We start from the raw sequence: 20,773 nt of genomic DNA, 5'->3' as shown, positions 1-20,773 counted from the left end.
ATTTTCATATTGTTCCTGACACACACACAGTCTGCCTTCTTGGTTAGCCAACTGAGCAAGGTGACAAATAGATATAGAGGGAAAATCTGCTGGTCTACATGTGTTCTTAGCTAAAAGGCCAAGAAACAATATATCTGTTTGAAGGAATATGCAGACATATAGAAGACCTCAGCTGCTCTTGGCGCCTAACTGAGAGGAGGAGGAGGAGGAGGAGGAGGAGGAGGAGGAGGAAATAAAAGAAAAAACCCTTCCAGCATGTGGTACCTCTAGAAACTGAGCTCTTCTTCAGTGGCTAAAAATAATTACCAATGTTCTGCCCTTCCTTGTCTGATGATTGGCAAAGCACTTTGCAAACCATTAATGAGGTTGCCCGACTCCCTTGTGAGAGGGATAATTATTCTCCTTCTTGCAGGCTGGAGGCAAAAGAAGCGGGGAAACGTGATTTCCATAAAAGGCAGGGGATATGAATGTGAACCCAGAAGTCCAGAATTTTTCTTGCAGCCTCCACTCTGCTAATAGTTCCAATTCTTTCCATTCTCATTCTTAAAAGACTGAAAAGATGGAGAATATGCTACTTCCAAAGGAAGATAAAGAAAAGAAAAGCAGCCATATTGCTCTATAAGAAAAAAACTCTCCCAAATTCACAGTTGGGCAATATCTTTATTAGGACCAACCAAAATGTTGTTAAAAAATCCAGGGAACAAGCTTTTGAGTCCTGTAGAACTCTTCACCAGGTTAGATGTTACACAATTCAGGGGTGAGAGATGATGGGGGAAAATGACAACTACAAAAATGAGGCTGGCTGTTGAAGACTTGAGGGCAGCATTTAGAGCCCTGCTGGGTCAGACCAAAAGTCCGTCTAGTCTAGTATTCTATTCTCACTGTTGCCAGCCAGATGCCTTTGGAAGCTCACAAGCAGGACATGAGTACAACATCTCACTTGTGGTTCCTAGCAAATGGTATTCAGAGGCACACTGCCTCTGATAATGGAGATAGTAAATAGCCCTCATGGCTAGTAACCACTGAGAGCCTTATCCTCCATGCATTTGTCAATCTATCAATTTATTTATTGATGTGATTTTTTTCCCAACCTTTCTCCAAGTAGGAACCTGGTAGATTACAGACAATGGGTAGAAACACACTCACTGTTCTGCCAGTTCCAGTGAGTCTCCACCTCTCTTTCCTGAAAACGGGGGCACACAATGCTAGTCATACACCACCCCTTTTTACCATAAAACCTGGTGGGAACAGCTTGAGTGCATTTTAAAAAAAAATCAAGTTTCAAAGAGATTTTGCAACTAATTGGCAGATCAACCCATTCCCCCTCCAGGTGTGGCTAATGGAAATGTTGTGCTCTGGCAACTAGTGTGTTTACAACCTGAATTAGACTACATGCACACTAGTTTTTTAAAAAAGCAGTGAGACCCTTTTGTCTGGGTGTGGTTTGAAATGAATACATCCAGCCCCACTGCTGATGTCAGAGCTTTTAGGACCGCCTACTGCAAAGCATTTCAATTGGACACACCTCGGAGTTGCAATGGGTTGATAGACCAAATGGTTTTCAAGCTGGTGTGAAGCTGGCTTGAAGGGAAAACACATCCGATCTCAAAAATCCCATATTTTGCGTAAAAAGGGGCAGAGCATGACGTATGTACCCAGATAAAAAAAAACAGAGGTGGAGAAGCATTGAAGCCACTATAACTGCAAGTGTGTCTGCTTCTAGGGGATTGTAGCTCTTCTAGGTGATTGTAGGTATCGTGTTACACCAGGCTTTTGTTCTTTCCCCTTAAAACGGGAAATCCTACACCTAAAGCATCCCTGACAGATACTGATTGGCATTTTTCTGAAAATCTGAGAGGAAGAAAATGATGTAAACAGGTTATTGCATTGCTGACAGCTGCTCTTCAGGGTACAAAGGGCCCTTTTCTGAAGTGTAAACATAGACTTATCTAGCCTTCTGTGATTTTTACTCCCAGTGCTTTCTCTCCTATCCTCTGAGATGAGGGGAAGGAAACTATTCCCTCCCCCTGTTTCGCAGTACCCTTTGAAATAAGTGAAGGTGCTGTCAACATATTTCCCTTCACAATCACCTTCTTTTCTCTAGGCTAAACATACCTGGTTCAGTCTGATGTAGTCTGTGGCTAGATATCAGAGGCTACCAGCTTCCTAAGCAGGAGACAGGCTTACTAATCTCTGGTCATACTCTGTCTAACCATTTATTGCCAGACTTGGAGTCATAGGAACATAGAAAGCTGTCAGACCATTGGTTCATCTCACTCAGTATTTTATACATTGACTGACAGCAATTATCCAAGTTTTCAAACGGGGTCATTCCCAGTCCTACCTGTAGGCGTCGGGGGTTGAACCTGGGATTTTCTGCATGCAAAGCAGATGCTCTGCCACTGCTCTGTGGCCCTTCCGAGGGGAGGCCAATGAGGAGGTCGAAGTTCCTTGTCTTTCTCTTCAAACTAACTTCAGGAAGGGCATTAGTGCCTCCTTGCTGCCCTTCCAAGTTGGGAGGCTTTTATTTGTGCTTGGGATAGTGGCTAGCACAAGGATGAAAGAGGAAACTTTGGCTGCCATCTTGAACAAGGCAGAAAGCTGATGATGCCTTCCTCTTCTGCCCTCGCATCATGCTGTACTTTGAGTGAATTACCAGAATAGCAGGAAGGACACTGATGAGCCCCTCCCCTCATTAAAGCTGGCTGGAAGATGAAAACAGGCACTTACACATTACTGTCAGCCTCTGCTATACCCTTTAAGCCTTGTGGAGCATTCAACAACCAGAACTGTAACATGTTGTGGCTACTGGAAATAACCATACTGAAGGCCTAATGCTGTCCATGGATGCTGTTCATGGTTTTCTGCCACAAGAATGAATTGTGGTAAGCCTCAGACTTGAGTGCTCCACTTCCCCTCTTTTATGTACTTCCTTCTCTTTTATGCACCAGAGGAGAGCTGCCCACTTCTGATATAAAGCTAACAACAGTTCCCCTTGAACTTGAGGAACTGAAATTTATTTGATCTATGATTTGAGAACAAGCCAGAATATGAAACAATAGTTTGATTCTGTCATGTCCCCACTACTGATAGTTTAAGCAAACCACTGGTCCCTGAGTTCAAACATCACAGAGGACTATGGTTAGCTTAAAATCAGAAGCAGAAGCTTTTAATCTCCTCTTCTGATACACAAAAGAGGATAGGAAGGGAGTGTGTGAGCCCAGGGCTTGCTGAAACTTGTGTACGTTTTCCATTACTTAATGCCTTTCCATTATATCTGATCCTGGCCTATCTGTCTAGCATGCAACTTTAATCCTGCAAGTGCCCATCTGTCACAAACAATTGTCTCTGTACTGAATAGTTATAGCTAGGGTTGCCAGATTTCTGGTTTTCACCCTGAGACTCTGGATTTTTGGGGTCCTCTTCAGGTCTCTGGAGCAGAAGCCAAGTTGAGGGCATGCCATGCCCAATGCATTGGGCCGGTGACAACTTGAGATAGCCCCATGGTCGTCATGGAGGCCATGAAGTCCCAAGCCAGAACACTAGAGACAGCTTCAACATGGACATTGAAATCACCCAGGATTATTGTTCTGGGCTCCTCCAATACTACAGCTGAGACAGTCTCCTCTAGCTCGGTCAGAGAAGCTGTCGGGCAGCAGGGTGGATGGTATACCAGCAGCAACCCTAGTTTACTGTCTCCTTGGCCCAACACCAGGTGCAGGCCCTCACAGCCAGCCCCAACACAGAGTGGTTTCCTGGTGACAGAGGTGGAAGTTCTGTAGACCACAGCAACTCTTTCCCCCGCCCCGCAGCCTGTGCTGGTGTTGCACGGAGTATCCAGGTGGACAAAGCTGGGTCAGATCAACTCCTCCCAGCTCACCCACCCAGGTCTCTATAATGCACACCAAATCGGCACCTTCATCCATGATCAAATCATGGATGAGTGTGGTCTTACTGTGTACTGATCTGGCATTAAACAACAGCACACACAAGCCAGTGGGCACAGCAGATGAGCAACAAGGAATTCATCCATGAGAGGAGTGGGAGCGAGGTACAAGACATAGATAGCCTTGACCTCATCTTCTGTGGTAGTTCATCAGCTTCCCATGGCCATACCTCCCTCTACCTATGATCACTGAAACTGGGGTGGCATCACCCATGTTCATCCTTACTAAGACTCCTGTAAACACCTGATATGGACCCAACAAAAGCCCATCAACAAAACCTACCTGAACCAATTATCCCAGTAGGCCTCTGAAAGAATTGGGAACAGTCAGACCCTCTAAATATCTCTCAAACAGGGCACATCTACATCCCCCCTGTCTCGCATCCAGGGAGGGCAAGCCTTATGCCAGTTACCGACTCTCACTCTGAAGGCATCTGGTGACTTTCTCCTATCATTCAGTTCACTGCACAGGCTCTCACTCTACACAGGAACTACACATGCACCATACATTCCCCACACTACCAATCTCCTCTAGATTGGTTTTTTTTTAAATAAAAGGGAGTAGCACCGTCGCCCTCGGAACTCCCCAAGGGCAATCCCCTTTGGTGGCAACCCTGCTGGTGGCAGACCTGCTGCCCAACGGCAGCTGGGCTTTTATGCCACCTGACCCAGCCAGGATCTAATGCAAGAGACTGCCAGATTGACTGAAGCCTCCCTCTGGAGTCAGGGTCATGCAGGGGGTTCCAGTCCTTGCAGCACTTACCAGGGACTTCAGCTGTCTCAAAAGACAGCAACCCAGAGGAGCAAGTAAGCAAGCACCCGGATGCTTAGATACTCACTCCCAGGGCAGGTCTTCTCCAGTCCCCAAGTGCTGCAGCTGTTAAATGCATACTATATATATTGGGAGGTATAGAATTGGCAAGTTCAAATCCCCGCTCAGTCCTAAAAAACTCACTGGGTGATCTTGGGCAGTCACTATCTCTCACTCTAATCTAGCTTTCAAAGTTATTGTGAGAATAAAATGGAGAGAGGAATAATAATAAGTTTCTCTGTGGTCATGTTTCTGTTTCTTTTCTCTAGACAATCCGGAGGTCCTCCTAGGCCAGATTGTTTATGAACTTCCCAAAAAGCTGGAGTAACCTTGCAACCAGCCCCCATGTATTTGGGATCAAGGAGGGAGTCTTCTGGGTTGGCATAAGGGCCTAACATTTCTCTTTTTATGATGTTAAGGATCCCTAACTTCTCTTTCTATTTCCCCCGTTCCTCTGTCCCTGTTTAAGCTCTCACCATACATTATGCATTTTCCATCCTTTTGCCCACACAACACTGACAGGGAAGGGGGAGAGAGAGGGAGCTTGGCTACCAGATGATAAAAGATAATGCCATCTCTTTATCGCTAGCATGCCGGGGCCATCGGTGGGAAGCTGATATATTCGTGGCACATTCCGACCTGCTCCCTGAGGCCCGTCCATCAAAATCCACCGAAAGGAAGAGAAAGCTTTTGATAACAGCCCTTAGAGAAACATCGGGGAAATGCCAACAAAACAGTGAGGAGAACAGAACATCACAGTGGTTCAAATTACAATGGGAGTGGAAAAGAAAACAAGCCAAATTTTGGAATTATAGACAGTTGGAGGAAGTAGCTGAAGCTCATCTAGTATAGGACCCTGCCATGAAGTGTTGCCCTCCTCCATAGCCGGGTACGGAAATAGAAAGTATTTCATGAGAAGTTGCCTTAACTCACTCCTGTACCTTGGAGCTGCACACGCTTAGAATTTGTATGTGTTCATTTCAAAAATCCGAAGACAGTTATAAATATCCATACCTAGGATCAGTAATGGCAAATAAACTGAAGCTCAGTCCTCCTGACAAGACAGAGGTACTGTTGGCTGGTGGTTAGCCAGCCTAGAGAAGTGATGTTCAATCTGTTCTGTTCTAGACAGAGTTGCAGTCCTTCTAAAGGATTGTGTTCACCATCTGAGGAATCCTCATTGATCTAGCTTTGTCTTTGGGTGCCCAAGTGGCATAGGCGGGTGCCCAAGGTGCAGCCCCTCCTAGATAGTTATCCTGCAGCCCCTCCTAGATAGTTATCCATGCTTTCATGACCTCCAGACTAGACCACTGCAATATGTTGTATGTGGGGCTGCCTTTGGAGATTGCCTTGGAAGTTTATTTTAGTCTAAACTGCTGCAGCTGTTAAATGGGCTCGGTAGTTGGGTACATATCTTATTGATGTTGCAGCAGCTTTATGGACTACTGTACATTCTAAATGCTGCTTCTTACCTTTAATGGCCTGAAATTTGGGTATCTAAAGGGCCACTTGCTCCCATGTGAACCTGCCTGTTCGCTAAGATAATATTCCAAGACTCTTCTTTGGGTGCCCCATCTTATGAATCCAGGTAGGTGGCAACTGGGTAGAGGGCTTTTTGGAATACCTTCCCTGTGGCCAATTTCCTGTTGTCAACTCTTGAGTATTTTCAGTGCCAAGTGAAGATGTTTTTATTTTCCTTGGCCTTTAAAAACTTTTCATTCATCATTGGTTGTTGTTTTAATGTGACTGGTCTATTCTTTATTATTGTTCTTTTGTTTCATGGCTGTTATTTTAACTTTTTAATTTCTTAGCCGCTCTGAGAGCATTTGTGCTGAAGGGTGGGATAAAAATAGGCCAAACAAACAAATATTTACCTTTAATTTGGTATCCTTTCTATTGATTGGAAGGATAAGTTTTCACACATTTACCCACACATCTAGTTAGAGTGCAGCTTCATTAAACTAAGGCCCAAGTTTCAGAGACTCATACCCAACATGGCAAGGATGCTGTTTTGATGTATGATAAATTTGTGTGTGTGTCCTTCTACAATTCTAATTTTTAAAGCTAAAGTCTTGTGTTACTTTCTTCTAATGGGTTTCATCATAGTTATGTAATATATTCTAGTATTTATTGTGCTGAATGGCTTTTTGGCTGGCTTTTATTAATAATTTTATGGTTGCAGTTGTTTGAAAGCTGCCTTGAAAGGGTTTCTACCCTTAAAGATTACCTAGAAGCATTTTAACTACATTATAATATAATAATTATAATGTCTGCCTAGAACTATTATAGGGTCCTCCCTTCAAAAAATGATTAAAATGGGAAATGTCCCTACTTCCACACCAATGTCTTCATGCTAGCCTCTCTCTGCTTCTCTGTTTGCCCACCAGACCTGTAATGTCTCTGAGGTCACACCCACCCACACCATTTAAAGCACATGGCTTCCCCCAGAGAATCCTAGGAACTGTAGTTTGCCCCTCACAGAGCTGCAATTCCAAGCACCCTTAACAAATGACAGTTCCCAGGATTCTTTGGGGAAGATATGTGCTTTAAATGTGCTTTAAGTGTATCATGTGGATGTGACCTGAATATGTTGTGTTCACTTGTGGTCCAGCGATCAATAGGGGCAGAGGCTTGCATGCTAAGCCTGAGGTCATGGAGAACTTTATAAGAAGAGTTGCCTGTAATGGCACAGAGTTCCTCCCATGCTTTGCTTATTCCCCCTTTTCTCCATATCTGAGACTTATAGAGATAGCTCCCTTTCTCTTCCATATACTTCAGTTCATTTTCTTTTGCCTACAGGGCTCATAAGGGAGTGGTGGGTAAAGGAGGTAAAAGGCCAGAGAGAGTCAGGGAAAGAAAGACAGGAAGCTTCCTTTCAGTGCAGCTCCAGCTATGTGAGTTTTCCAGCTCACTTGTTCCCAGTGGGCATTAGCTATGGACAAGCTCAAAGATGGACTGTTGGTTTCTCTGCATGTTCCAGATGGAAAGGGATGGGCAACAAAGCAACCTGCTCCCTTCTTACGACAGCAGCATACAACAGCAAACATAACAAAGCAGCCCTTTCTGTCTCCAATACTTCTGTTTCTCAGCATCTGCCAACAAATGCATTATTTAACAGTTATTAAGGCTTCTGCTGACATACAGGGGCCAAGTGGTTAGGTCAATTGATCACATCCCTGAGGGCTGTGGTTTTATATCTGAGGGCCAACAGAATGAGAATGGGGCCATTGGTGGTGAACTGGTTGCCTGAGCTATGGGTGTACACAAACAGGTAACTGAGATTACCAAATCTTGTTAAGATGTTGCTCAGTTAACTGCTGTTCTCAGCAAGTGCTTGTTCACAGACGTAGGGTGGCCATCAGAGGAAAACAGAACTGTCACTTTATGCAAGGAATTTTGCAGCCTATAAATGTTTTCTCAGAAGTAAGCTCCATTGACTTAAATTGGACTTATTCCCAGGTAAATGTGTAAAGGATTTGCAGACTTAGTTGATTAATTGAATGAGCTCTAATCAATCAGTTCATCAGCTACATTAGAATAAATTTTGATATGGATGAACAACAGTTCCAAAGAAAAAAAAGGCATACTGTTCTTCTTTTGGTAATGTGCAGACATTTCACAGCAGATGCCATCCATCGTTTATTAAGAGCAGGAATGACTCTTCTAAGGTGGTGGCTGCCACCTGAGGCTTTTGGTACTTTAATGAAAAATAAATTATTTTCTAAAAATGTGCTGCCTAATTAATCACAGACTAAGCAATATACATTTTAGTCTACTCATCTAACCAATAAAAAAGGTGTGGCTAGAGCTGAGTAGTAGAGCACATGCTGTACATTCAGAAGGCCGCAGTTTCAGTCTCTGACATCTCTTGCTAAGGTTGAGAAGAAACCATCTGAGGCCTTAGAAAACCACTGCCAGTCAGTATTAAAACAGGGCCAAACTGTTCAGCTTAGCTTTTTTTGACATTTCATGGGAGTGCCTGAAAATACCCCCCAAAGATCAAATAAATATTGGGAGGGGAATATAAAGACTTTTGAAGGGGAGGTCTTCCTTTTAATAAATATGAAGTAGCTGAGGGCTTCCCCCCACCTTCATAAGGCAAATTCCTTGCCACTGCTTTCCCCTCCATTCAAAAAAGGGGGGGGGGAAGAAGCTTTTTGACCACCATATTTATTAAAGACCAGCAGCCTTGTGCCTGGTGTAGGGTTGCCAGGCTCAGGGCCTGAGAATGATTCTGTATCTTTAAGAGAAGAGAAAATTCAGCCAAATGCAGGTTTTCTTGCAACACTGTAATGGGAAAAACCACAAGGTAAATTCTCCCTTCCCCCTGCACAACTTTTAAAGGTACAGAAGACCTCTTGGGTGCCAGGCCCAGACTCCAAGAGGTCTTCTGTATCTTTAAAAGTTGTGCAGGGGGAAGGAAGAATTTCACCTAGTGGTTTTTCCCATTACAATGTTGCAAGAAAACCTGCACTTGGTTGAAATTTCTTTTCTCTTAAAGATATAGAATCATTCTCAGGCCCTGAGCCTGGCAACCCTAGCCTGGTAGTGTCCAGAAATTCTAAGAAAGCAAAAAAATAAGTGCAGTTTTTAAGGCAGTGGTTAAAATCAGTGCAGTTTGGAAAGGTTCAGTCTGCCATCTTGATTCAAAATGGTGTCCAACATGAAGCATACAAACATAGATTAAAATCTTCCCTTTGATCTTGGGAACCATCATGCAAAATTTGGTTATGATATCTGAAGAGGTATCCAAATGCACAGCAAACAAAAAATATAATAGATGACACCCCCCCACACACACACACATCTTACAGTTTCTCCCTCTCTCACTGAAAAGTCACCAAGTATCCCCAGTCCCCCACTTTTGTTGGGGAAGAATAATCCCATTAAAATGTGTTTGGATATTCAGCCCAGCCCTATCAGTGTAGACAATACTGAACCAGTGGTCTGAAGCAAGCTGTGAACATACCAGCCACCTAAACTAAAGTGTTTCCATTAGCCACACCTGGAGGGGGAATGGGTTTATCAGCTGATCAGTTGCAAAATCTCTGTGATACTGAAGTTTTAAAGAAAAAAAACCACTCAAGCTGCTTCCACCAGGTTTTATAGTAAAAAGGGACAGGGTTTGACTAGCTGACTAGTGTTGTGTGCCCCCATTTTCAGAAGAGAGAGGTAGAGACACAATAGAACCTGCAGAACAGTGAGTGTGTTTCTACTGTCAGTATAATTTATTTACTCCACTTTTTTCATGCCTTCAAGGAGCTCAGGGTACTCTACATGGTTCTCCCACCACCTCATTTATCTTATCCTCACAACATCTTTAGTGTGAGAGAAGGTGTCTGTCCCAAGATCACCCAGTGAGCTTCATGGTTGAGTGAGGATTTGGGTCCTAACCACCATACCTCATTCACTCTCATAAGGCAGATTCACGTAAATTCATAATAAATGAAAAGTTTCAGCCCTAGGGGGAAAAAAGCCAGTAAGCATTGGCTCCTTGTCCAGCTGCCTTATACTCATTCTCATCTAGCCCAGTATTGTCTGCTCCGGCTGGCAGCTGCTCTCCAGGGTTTCAGGCAGAGGTCTTTCCTGGGTATTTTTACCAAAATCCTTTAATGAGTTGGCAGGGATTGAATGTAGTTCTCTTATGCGCATAAGTAATGTGCTCCACCACTGAACTTTGCTCTTCCCTCAAGAGTAAGTAAATGCTCAAGGAGCACAGTGGGTGGCATGTCAAAAGTGAATGGTACAGGTGTCTATGACTGGCTTGCCACAGGTTCAGTGCCAACATGTCCAGACTTCCCAGACTGTATAATAGCATATTTTGCAGACATTCCTTCCCAGGCAAAATCTCGGATGCGTTAGCAATCCTCCTAAACATTTTCCCACAGTTGCAAATGCCAGACGCTGCGACGTTCCATCCCAAAATAGATACACTGTTGTGATGAGTAAAGTTATTGCACATGGCTCAGTGGGGCTGAGACACAAGCAGGAAACTGGTAAAGACTTTTGTTTTATTTCATTCTGTTCCAGTGTGTTTCTCAAGAAAGATTAGGGGAATCCAATTAAGTTTGTAATGTGTGGTTGTTAGCTCTCGTTTTATGGCTATTTTAAATGTACTGCTTTAATTAATATTGTTGTAATTTATGTTTAATCTTGTAAGGCACTTTCCAGATGGAAGGGCTTCGTAAGACTTTGAAAGACGAGGTATAAATTAATAGAATAATAATAGTAGTAGTATACAATAATAGTAATGGCTGTTTCCCCATGGTTACCACATGCTTCATGGTTGTTCAAATCGGTCAGAACTACCTGGCACAGAGGACATTAGTTGCTGCAGGAAATGGCAACAACATGCCAAATTCCCTCCTCTGTAATGTCCATTTCATCAGCCTGTATCCTGGTGCTTCCCCTACCCCAGCATTTGTTGTTTCTAGTTAGGGCAGAGAAGTAGATGTTATATAGATGGGGTGCGGGAAGCTTGATACAGTCATGCTGCAGTTTTCGGAGGCAGCCTTTCCCCCTTTTTAAAGTGTGGTTCCGCTCTCTGAGAGAAGTTAAAGTGAGGGAAGGCTAAGAGAAGGGTTTCTTTCATACTCTTGCTCCTGAACAGTTTAGAAACATAGGAAGCTATCATATGTCAGGTCAAATTATTTGTCCATTTAGTCCAGTAGTATCTGCGCTGACTGGCAGTGGCTCTCCAAGGTCTCAGGCCAAGATCTTACCAGCTATTCATCCTTCTAACTGGACTTGCCAGGGATTGAACCTGGGACCTTCTGCGTGCAAACCATGTCCTCTTGTTGCTGAGCTGTCGTCCTCCGTAATCATATGTATTGCAACAGAGCAGGGTCTGCTCCATTCTTCTGCAGGTTGTTTGTCTCTGCCATAGGGAGAAGGACTTTCTCACTAGCCAGCAGAACAAACCTTGGGACAGTCTCACCTAATCTTCTATTATGGGAGGGAACGTTGGGAAATGTGCACCCCTGTATAAAGATGGTGTCGACAGCAGAGCTTGGAAGATAACTTTTAAAAAGTAATAAATTACAGTTACAGTTACATGGCCCCAAAAAGTAGTAATTACCGTTACAATTACAATTGCTCTGAAAGTAACTGATTACTTTATTTTTCCTCCAAAGTAATCACTACAATTACATTTCAGTTACTTTTAAAAAAACGCCTACAAGGCGCTGGCCTTGGCTGTTGCACATCTAAGTAGCCTAAAACAACATTAAAAATAAACAAACACATACAGAGGTAGTAGAGTAATTCTTTTTATCCATAAGATAGCAATGGTGGTCTCTCTGCTGGTAAGGGTGGTGGGGAGGGAGGCTGAGGCCACTACTCAGATCTTTGCACGTCAAACCATGTGCAACCCCCCCACTCAGCCAGCCAGCATAATCTCTCTCACTTAACCACCTCCCAGACCCTGCCCTGCCACCAACTAAAGGACACTCACCCAAGCACACATTTTCCCCTGAGATGCAAAAAAGTTAAAATACTGCAAATGCAGCACAGTAGCCAGAGAGGGTGGTGGAGGCCACTTTGTGTGCCAAGTGCAAACACAGTATTCACACACACACACACACACACACACATTGTCATCTTTCACCTCCACAGTTCTTTATCTCCATTCTGCTGCTGCCTCCTTCTCCTTTATCCATGTTCTTGACCTCCGGATCCTTTCCCCCTCCACTCCATTCTTCACTACCATTATCTGTTTTTTTAAATAATTGTTTTCTCCACTCCACCCCATCTCACTCTCTGCCTCCTCCCTCATCGCCTCCTGCCCATCCACAGAGCATGAGGAAAGAGCAACACTGCTCAGAAGTCCAGTTTGAGACACATGATTTTCATCCACAAATCAGAGGAGCAGAAGACTTCCCCTGCTCCCCCCCCCAAGTAATGCCCAAAAGTAATTCTGGAAATGTTACAATTACTCCACAAAAGTAGTAAAATTACTCCTAGTTCTATTACAATCAAAATGTAAAAGAATTACCCACTCGTTACTCAAAAAAGTAATGAATTACAAGTAATTTGTTACTTGTAACTAGTTACTTCCAAGCTCTGGTCGACAGTACCAAAAGTTGTGCCTGCCCTCCTAAATAATAATCCCCATAGTAGGGTAGCAGCACATGATGCTGTTAGCTTTTGTTCACACGGATGCTTTTGTCTAGAACAGTGGTTCCCAAACATCCCCCCCTCCCCATGGATTTCTTTAAAATTGCTGATGGTCTTGGTAGACCTTAATGATTTTTCTGCCTGTTGTAGCAAATGTAGTGCTTAGTGTATGGTTTTTAAAAATATATATTTTATTGAGTTTTTCAAAAACAAAACATATATTCAATGTATACAAGTCCAGAGTACATCACACAAAAGTACCTAAACCAATTAGAGGAAAAGCATTAATCCAACATGCTTACCCAGGTAAGTATATATATATATATTGCTTATTTTATATCCTATATTTTAATTTATTGTACTATAACTGTAATACAATAAAATGCAATATAAGAAATAAAAATACAATTAATATCAGTATTTAATGTGGACATGCCAAGGACCACCAGAAAGACGCTAACGGACCATGGGTGGCCCACAGACCACAATTTGGGAACCTCTAGTGTAGGGATGTGCGAACCTATCAAATTCAGTTTCACATTTTTCCAGTCTTAAGTTCGGTTCTCTACATTTCCACATCAGTTTGCAATTAAAAAAAAAAGTTTTCATGAAAATTCACCTGCATTTTTATTTTCATTTCTCCTAATGTACACATTGTTGTATGCACAACTTTTTCTAATGTAGTATACGCATTTTTGCAAAACAATTTCCCATAATATGCTGCATATTGGCACATTACTTTCACTAATACATACATTTTATGCACATTTTAACCTACTATATGCACATTATTTGGATGCAGAACTGTATTTCAACATTTGGATAAGTGCAAATTTCAAGGGATGGCTATGTTTTGGTTCACACATTGTTTTGGGAAGTGCAAATTAGGTTTGCTTTTAAATGTGGCTGAATTGAATTTCTGCCCCATCCCTACTTTTGTCAAAAGCATATATTACCATTTTGCCCTGTGATGATCAGATGATTGTACATAATTTATAAAAGAAATTGGAGGAAAATGAGGACAAATATCACTGCAAAGGGTGAGGGAGATATCCAGCGAGGAAGCTGTATTTGAGCCAAAGTCAGTTTTTCCAAACATGCTGCTTGTTACAAAACTGCTTAGTAAAGAAACATTAAGCCACCATTCCCCATTTCAGACATAACAGGGAACTGCAGGTTAAGCAAATATAACCATGATCAGATGTTGAAGCCAGCACATGAAGGGAAGAGGTGATGGGGGAGAGCATGTGGTCCCGACCCTCATTTCTGGCTTGGTAAACCACAGTTTAGCAAGCTGGGATTGTTACATCTGAAAGGCCCTATTGAGTTTTCACCCTCTGTAACATATAGTGAAGCTTACCCTTGTGCTCTGACATCATCACTCTGCACATTTCCACACTCCACATGTCATTGGTTGCTGCTAGCAGGGGAAAGGATAGCATGATGATCTCAGAAGACAATTTAATTATGCATTGTGAGCACTGCAGAATGGGGGTTGAGTGGCAAGAATGAGGAGGAGGAGGAGGACTTTGAATGGGATGATGGTTCCAGCGACAGGCCTACAGGTGTGCTGGATTCTGAAAGCTCTCATGCCATGGACAGTGACAGCTCCGCCCCTATAGCTCTGGTTACCTGCAAAGAGGCTCAGCCCAGTCAGGCAGTTGCCTATCTACCCAACATTCATCCCCTTCCAATGCCTGCTTCGCTGCCACCACAGTGCAGACCCCCTCCCTCTGATGTGGAGGATCTTGCTAAAGCAGAGCAGCCACCCTTGCCTTGTACACAGAGGCTGTTGTGCCAGCAAATTCAACGCAACCCATCCTCTGAGGAGGAGCACTATTGTGTAGGGGCAGTTTGTCACAGCCCCTGCCTCCTCTATCCAACGACCCCATGAGTGAGATGGAAGCGGGTGGGGGGATGGAGGAGGGCTATCAGAGCGCCTTAGAAACTGTGTTAGCTGAGCTCCAGAAACTCCAGGCCGAGACCCAGACTATTTGAGTGGAGAACCAGAACCTGCACCTCTGGCTGACCCAGCTTGGGAACAACATGACAGCCATACAGTAGGGGGCTGCTCCAGTCCAGCTAGTGCCCGCATCTCGTATCAAGATGCCTGTAGGATTCCCCCTCCGATACAGCGGAAAGCAGGAGCAGTTTGTGACATTCATCTCGCAGTGTGAGCTATACATCGGAGTGTGGCAGTTGGACTTTCCCAACGACTTGTTGAAGGTGGCCTTCATGATCAGTCAACTGGAAGAGGAGGCAGCTCAGTGGTCTATGCCTCTGCTGCTATGGAATGACCCTGTGTTCGGAAAGTATGATAATTTTATTGTTGCCATGGCAGAAATCTTTCAACACCCTCAGTGGAAGGCCACAGTAACTCACCAGCTAGGAACCTGCATCAGGGCAAGAACTCAGTTGGGACTTATACCAACACTTTTCGAATGCTGGCACAGGAAGTGGATTGGAACGAGTCAGCTCAGATGTACTAATACCACAAGGGCATAAATGATGAGATACTGGATGAATTGGTACAAACTCCGGCTCCCAATTCCTTGTCGGAGCTCATCCAGCTGTGCCTACAGCTAGACAGCAGACTTGAAGATTGTTGCCTGGAGAGCAGGGCTTCCTTGGCTGTTACCTATTATACCTCTCCCCCTCACATGCTTCTCTCCCAGCATGGGAGCCTCCTCTTAGTTGGGGGAGGAGCCCATGCAGATTGGATGGGCATGGCCATGCCTGATAGAGGAGGAGAAGAGAAGCATCACTAAGAGGGGCTGTGCCTATACTATGGAACGGCAGTACAACTTGCAAAGGTCTGCCCCTCCAAATCGGAGAAAGCCCCAGTGCAGGAATACTACAAATCCCACCTCTTGTAGAGGTCAATGAGCTGGGATCAACTATAAGCCAAGGACTTATAAGCCAAGGGCATTCCCTCCCACCCAAAGCCAGCTTTCACACCTGCCAAGCTGCCTTTAAGACAAAGCCTCCAAGTACATGCTATGATGGATTCAGCGGCATCTGGCAACTTTATGGACTTGGGCTTTGCAAAGCAACACAACATTCCCATCACTGCGCTTGAAGCACCTCTAGCCATGGAGACCATTGATGGACAGCTCCTAGCTTCGGTGACCATAGGACTGCAAGCAGAGCTGCCTAGCAAAACTGCTGTCTTTCTACCTTGCCATCTTGTCATGTTTCCCGGTGGTCCTAGGGATGACCTGGCTAACGCAACATGATCCTACAAACTCCTGAGGGGAAGCATCTGTGGCGTTCCAGTCGGACACAGCACTGCCAGTCTACCGAGGCTACAGCAGTGGTGGCAGTAGCAGCCCCGCCTTCTTCTACGCTGGCTCCCCTACCTGTGAAGTACCAAGACTATTGTGATGTGTTTGACAAGAAGGAGGTGGATTATTTGCCCCCCCAGACCTTATTACTATGCCATTGACTTGCTCCCAGGGGCACAGATTCCCTTTGTCTGAGCCAGAGTGGCTGCTCTAAGGAACTTCCTTGATGTTAACTTGAAGTGGTGGTTTATTCCACCATCAGAATCCCCAGCCGGGGGGGCCTTGCTATTTGTCAAGAAAGAGTGGAGAACTCTGCCCCTGCCATTATTACCAGGAGTTGAATAAAATTACCATCCCCAACAGCTACCCACTCCCACATCAAGTGCGCTGGTCCCAATTCTTTGCCAGGTTCCACTTTCACATCACCTATGTCCCCATGCCCCAAACTGCAGAACTGACGCACTCTCCTGCAAGCCAGAGTACAACGAACCTCTGCCAGACCCACCTCTACATTACATTACGTCATCCTCTTAGACAAGATCGTGGTGGCTGCCTGTCCAGACCCCTGGACTGCAGAGCTCAGGGACAAGATCTGTTTGCTCAAGAATGGGTCTGGGAGCTATAAGGGTCTGCTCAGGACTGGGCTCCAGGCTTCTCCTGAAGGGGGGGTTGCTCTGTCACTACGAGGCCTTGTACGTGGCCCCTGGTGAGCTTCAGGCCAAGGTCCTATGACAGTATCACAACATCCCAACCGCGGGGCACTTTGGGGTGTTTAAGACTCTGCAGACAGTCGCATGAGAATTTTGGTGGCCCAGAATAAAGCATGACATTGAGAAATAGGTACAGTCTTATCCAACATGCATGAGGGCCAAGCTGGGCTGTTAGGGCCTTTGAGAATGGCGACACTGGACTTTATAATGGATCTACCCCCTTCCCAGGGGAATACTACCATTCTGGTGGTAGTTGATGCCTTCAGTAAAATGGCCCATTTCATCCTGTGTGCTGGCTTACCATCTGCAAAAGAGACTGCTCAGCTATTCATCAAACACATTTTCTGGATGCGTGTTCTTCCAAACAGCTTGGTCTCGGACTGGGGACCCCAGTTCACCACCTGTTTTTGGCATGCCCTGTTGCATCTGCTACAGATTGAGCTATGGCTGTCTTCTGCACACCATCCCCAGACGGATGTGACAAAAAGAAATTTAGCAGAAGTAGCTTTTTTTCTGAGTATAGAGAAAAAGAACATTTCTTCCTATCATGCAGCAGTTAAGGGAGCCATGTCAGAAAAAAAATCTGAAATGGGAGTCTTCAAGGGGATGGGGATAAGGATGGGATGTATTTATTTGTGAGAGGTAGCATCTCTTATTTGGAAAGTCATTTACTTGCATGATGGGTTCATTGGCTGGCTGGTTTGAAGAAGCATGGCCGTGGGCTCCCTCTGGGAGGAAGGGTGGGATATAAATTTAATAAATAAATAAATAAGAGTCAAAAAGTCCCGTTTCAGATGAATAATGTGTTAATATATTTCTGATGTTGTAGTCACCACAAATACTTGTGTGTAGCTACCATTACACTGATCAGGTCCCACTTACATAGCTACAAGTGTTCTTCAGGATCAGGTGCTCCCATTCTCTGGGGGCACTTCCAGGCTGTCACTCTTTTCACCTGGGATTCAGTCATATACTGGGAAATTCAGCTTGCACAATTATAACTGATTTGGAACTCTTGTGCAACAAACCTGCTTCCCTAAAAGATCTGTCTTTTTGTGATTAAGGAAAGTGACAGGAAAGTGTGGGCCCACTCTTGCTGTGATGCAACATTGTCCAATTCCCTGCAAACAAATCAGAGTCAGTGTTCTTTGAATAGCCAATGTAGTTTAATCTCCCTGCAAACAGATAAGGATGAATGCTCAATAAAGTCATCTGGAAGCATCCTGGGATTGTACAGATAGCTGTGTTGGACAGCAAAATGCCTTGATCCTGACCCTGAACAAGGCACACCTGTCTTTGTCCAACCACGTATGGGATTGAGTGGGTGGGAAAGGTAAATGAAACATGCTACAAATGTGTTTTATCTGAAGACTGTATATATAGTATGTGTTGTTGGGAAGGGGAAAGCAAGTTGGGAGTGACTCATGGTTTTTTAAGCGGCTATATATTTTTAAAGTCTTCCCACACAAGCTTCCCACACGCATCTGTCCCTTGGTTACATTGTCATCCTTGTAATCGCACCCTGACAACAGTGGTGCGGACACAGACATGTTAATATTCCATGTCTTGGACACAAATATGCAGCTAGCCCTACTGATTAAGCAGGGCTAGTCATTAACAAAAACAACATTCCAACAACTTATAACTCCCTTCTCATTTCTTTCCAAAACTCTATTCCAAAGATCCACCCAAAGCAACAGAAGCTCCTGTATTATTTGGAGGCTTTTGCAAAGTTTCAAGGGCCTTGACTCATGCAGAAACCTCAGAAGCTTTCTGAATCTTTCTTCCTGATTTACAGTCAGATCTAAAAAAACCCAAATCTGAAGTCTTCAAGTTTTGTAGCCTTTACAAGCTATGCATATTAAAGAAATCTGCATATATTTGATTGTTTTGCATATTTTTCTTTTGCTAATTTCTGGTATGCATTGAGAAAAGCAAAGGGACACGCATAGCCCTGTTGGAAATTTCAGCTTCCCCTCTGGATGAGATTCACCAAGCATTGTCCACATGCGTTCAAGCCTATCATTCCAGCCTGAAGGGTTAGAAAGTTCTTTTGTTCCCCGCCTCCAAAAGCTGAAATTCTCCAGGTGCTGAATTTGCAGGATACGCACCACACTCTGTTTATAACTTATTCTAGCTTGGAGTGGATAAAAATACTCATATTGCATATGTTGCCATGTCACCTTCATTTTTACAACAAGCCATGGAAGTTAGGCCTCCCTAAGATCTGGTGCACCAAACCAAATGCAGCCAACCAGACACAAATTGTAGCCTGCAAAGTACTTGATACCTCCTTATTTTGGCATTCCCAGGTAGGCAGCAAAGCTAGGAGGTTTATTGATGCTCTGGTTGACCATAAATGGGTTGTGGATTACATCTGACTTGGTGGGACAAGTTGCATGAACCTCATATACTTGTTTGACATGGAGGTTATATTTGGGAGCTAGCTCCAAAGCTGTTACTTACTTATTAAGCAGGTGAAGTTATTATAAATGCAAGCATGTCTCTGAGCATGTGTAGAGTACATTTCCCATCATTAGGAGTTGGAGTATTATTCCCATCTGGCATTACTGTACAAGATGAGACTTAGTTCCTGGTTACAGGATGAGGTTTCTGGGCACAGTCCATTTTAGAAATAAATTATGTCGCTTGGCAACAAGGAACATACACAATTTTTGAAGACTTCTTTTATCTGTGCATATCTCATGGTAGGCAAAGGTTTCATCCTTTTGTAACCTGGTGGTTTCCTGCTCATCTGGGTTGGAGTGCTGAGCAGCTTTTGGAGAAACAGAGAAGATGACAATAATTGTCAGGTACTGACGAGCAGGAAGCAGAACCCAGTGTGACTGGAGTAACACAGAGGCAGGACTGGAATACTGATTCGCCAGGGTACAAAGCTCAGAGTTCATCTATCACCAGGCTGGGCCTAGTGCTGGGGTTTCCAGGGCCCATAGAACCCTCAGACACTCCTTTGTGTCTGCTAAGACTGCCTGCCCCTTCCAATTTTTTTTAATTGAGAGGAGTTGTTTTTGCTATTGTTGTTTGGTTGGAGGGCTGCCTCTTTGGGGAGGAGAAGCTGTTCACTGCATTTTTGGTCTTGTGTCTCCTCCTCCTTCTGTGAAATGGATATTTTGTGGTGTCCACTAGTAGCAGAGTGCAGAAATAACTGGTCTGTTAAGACTGGTAGTTGCAAGAATAAAGAAACTTAAGGTAAAGTCATACATGCTGAAGCAGCCATGCGGCTTGCACTCAGGGAGCCATTACTGAGAACAAAGACAGGAAGAGAAGGAAGGAAGGGGAGGAGCAAAGCCTGCAAATACAACAAACACTTTACACAAGGCATTAGCAGAGGGAAGAATAGGTTGCCTTTCTGTCTGTCATCACACCCACTCCCGTTCAGGTCACTTGTAACATGCATTGATGCTTTACTCCCAATGGCATACACCTGTGGTGCTGCCATTGCCAATCTAGAGCTCCCCTGTAGTGTAGTGTTTAAGGTGCTGGACTACGACCTGGGAGACCAGGATTCGAATCCCCACACAGCCATGAAGCTCACTGGGTGACCTTGGGCCAGTCACTGCCTCTCAGCCTCAGAGGAAGGCAATGGTAAACCACCTCTGAATACAGTTTACCATGAAAACCCCATTCATAGGGTCGCCATAAGTCGGGATCGACTTGAAGGCAGTCCATTTCCATTTTTGTTCCAGCAAGTGGCAGCACCTCCTCCACTAGGAGGGCGTCACTACTGCTCCATCCCACCGCCATTCCCTGCACCATTGCTGGTACTGCAGCACCATTGAACGGCCTCAAATTGTCTATCATTTCCAGTGGGGACATTATGGAGAGCAAACAGTCCTGGGTGGTCAGTGACACACCTCACCTGAAAGGTCTCTGTGCTGCTACTCCT

The sequence above is a fragment of the Rhineura floridana genome, chromosome 11, assembly GCF_030035675.1.
Source record: "Rhineura floridana isolate rRhiFlo1 chromosome 11, rRhiFlo1.hap2, whole genome shotgun sequence".
Taxonomy (NCBI): domain Eukaryota; kingdom Metazoa; phylum Chordata; class Lepidosauria; order Squamata; family Rhineuridae; genus Rhineura; species Rhineura floridana.
This window is presented reverse-complemented; position numbering follows the sequence as displayed.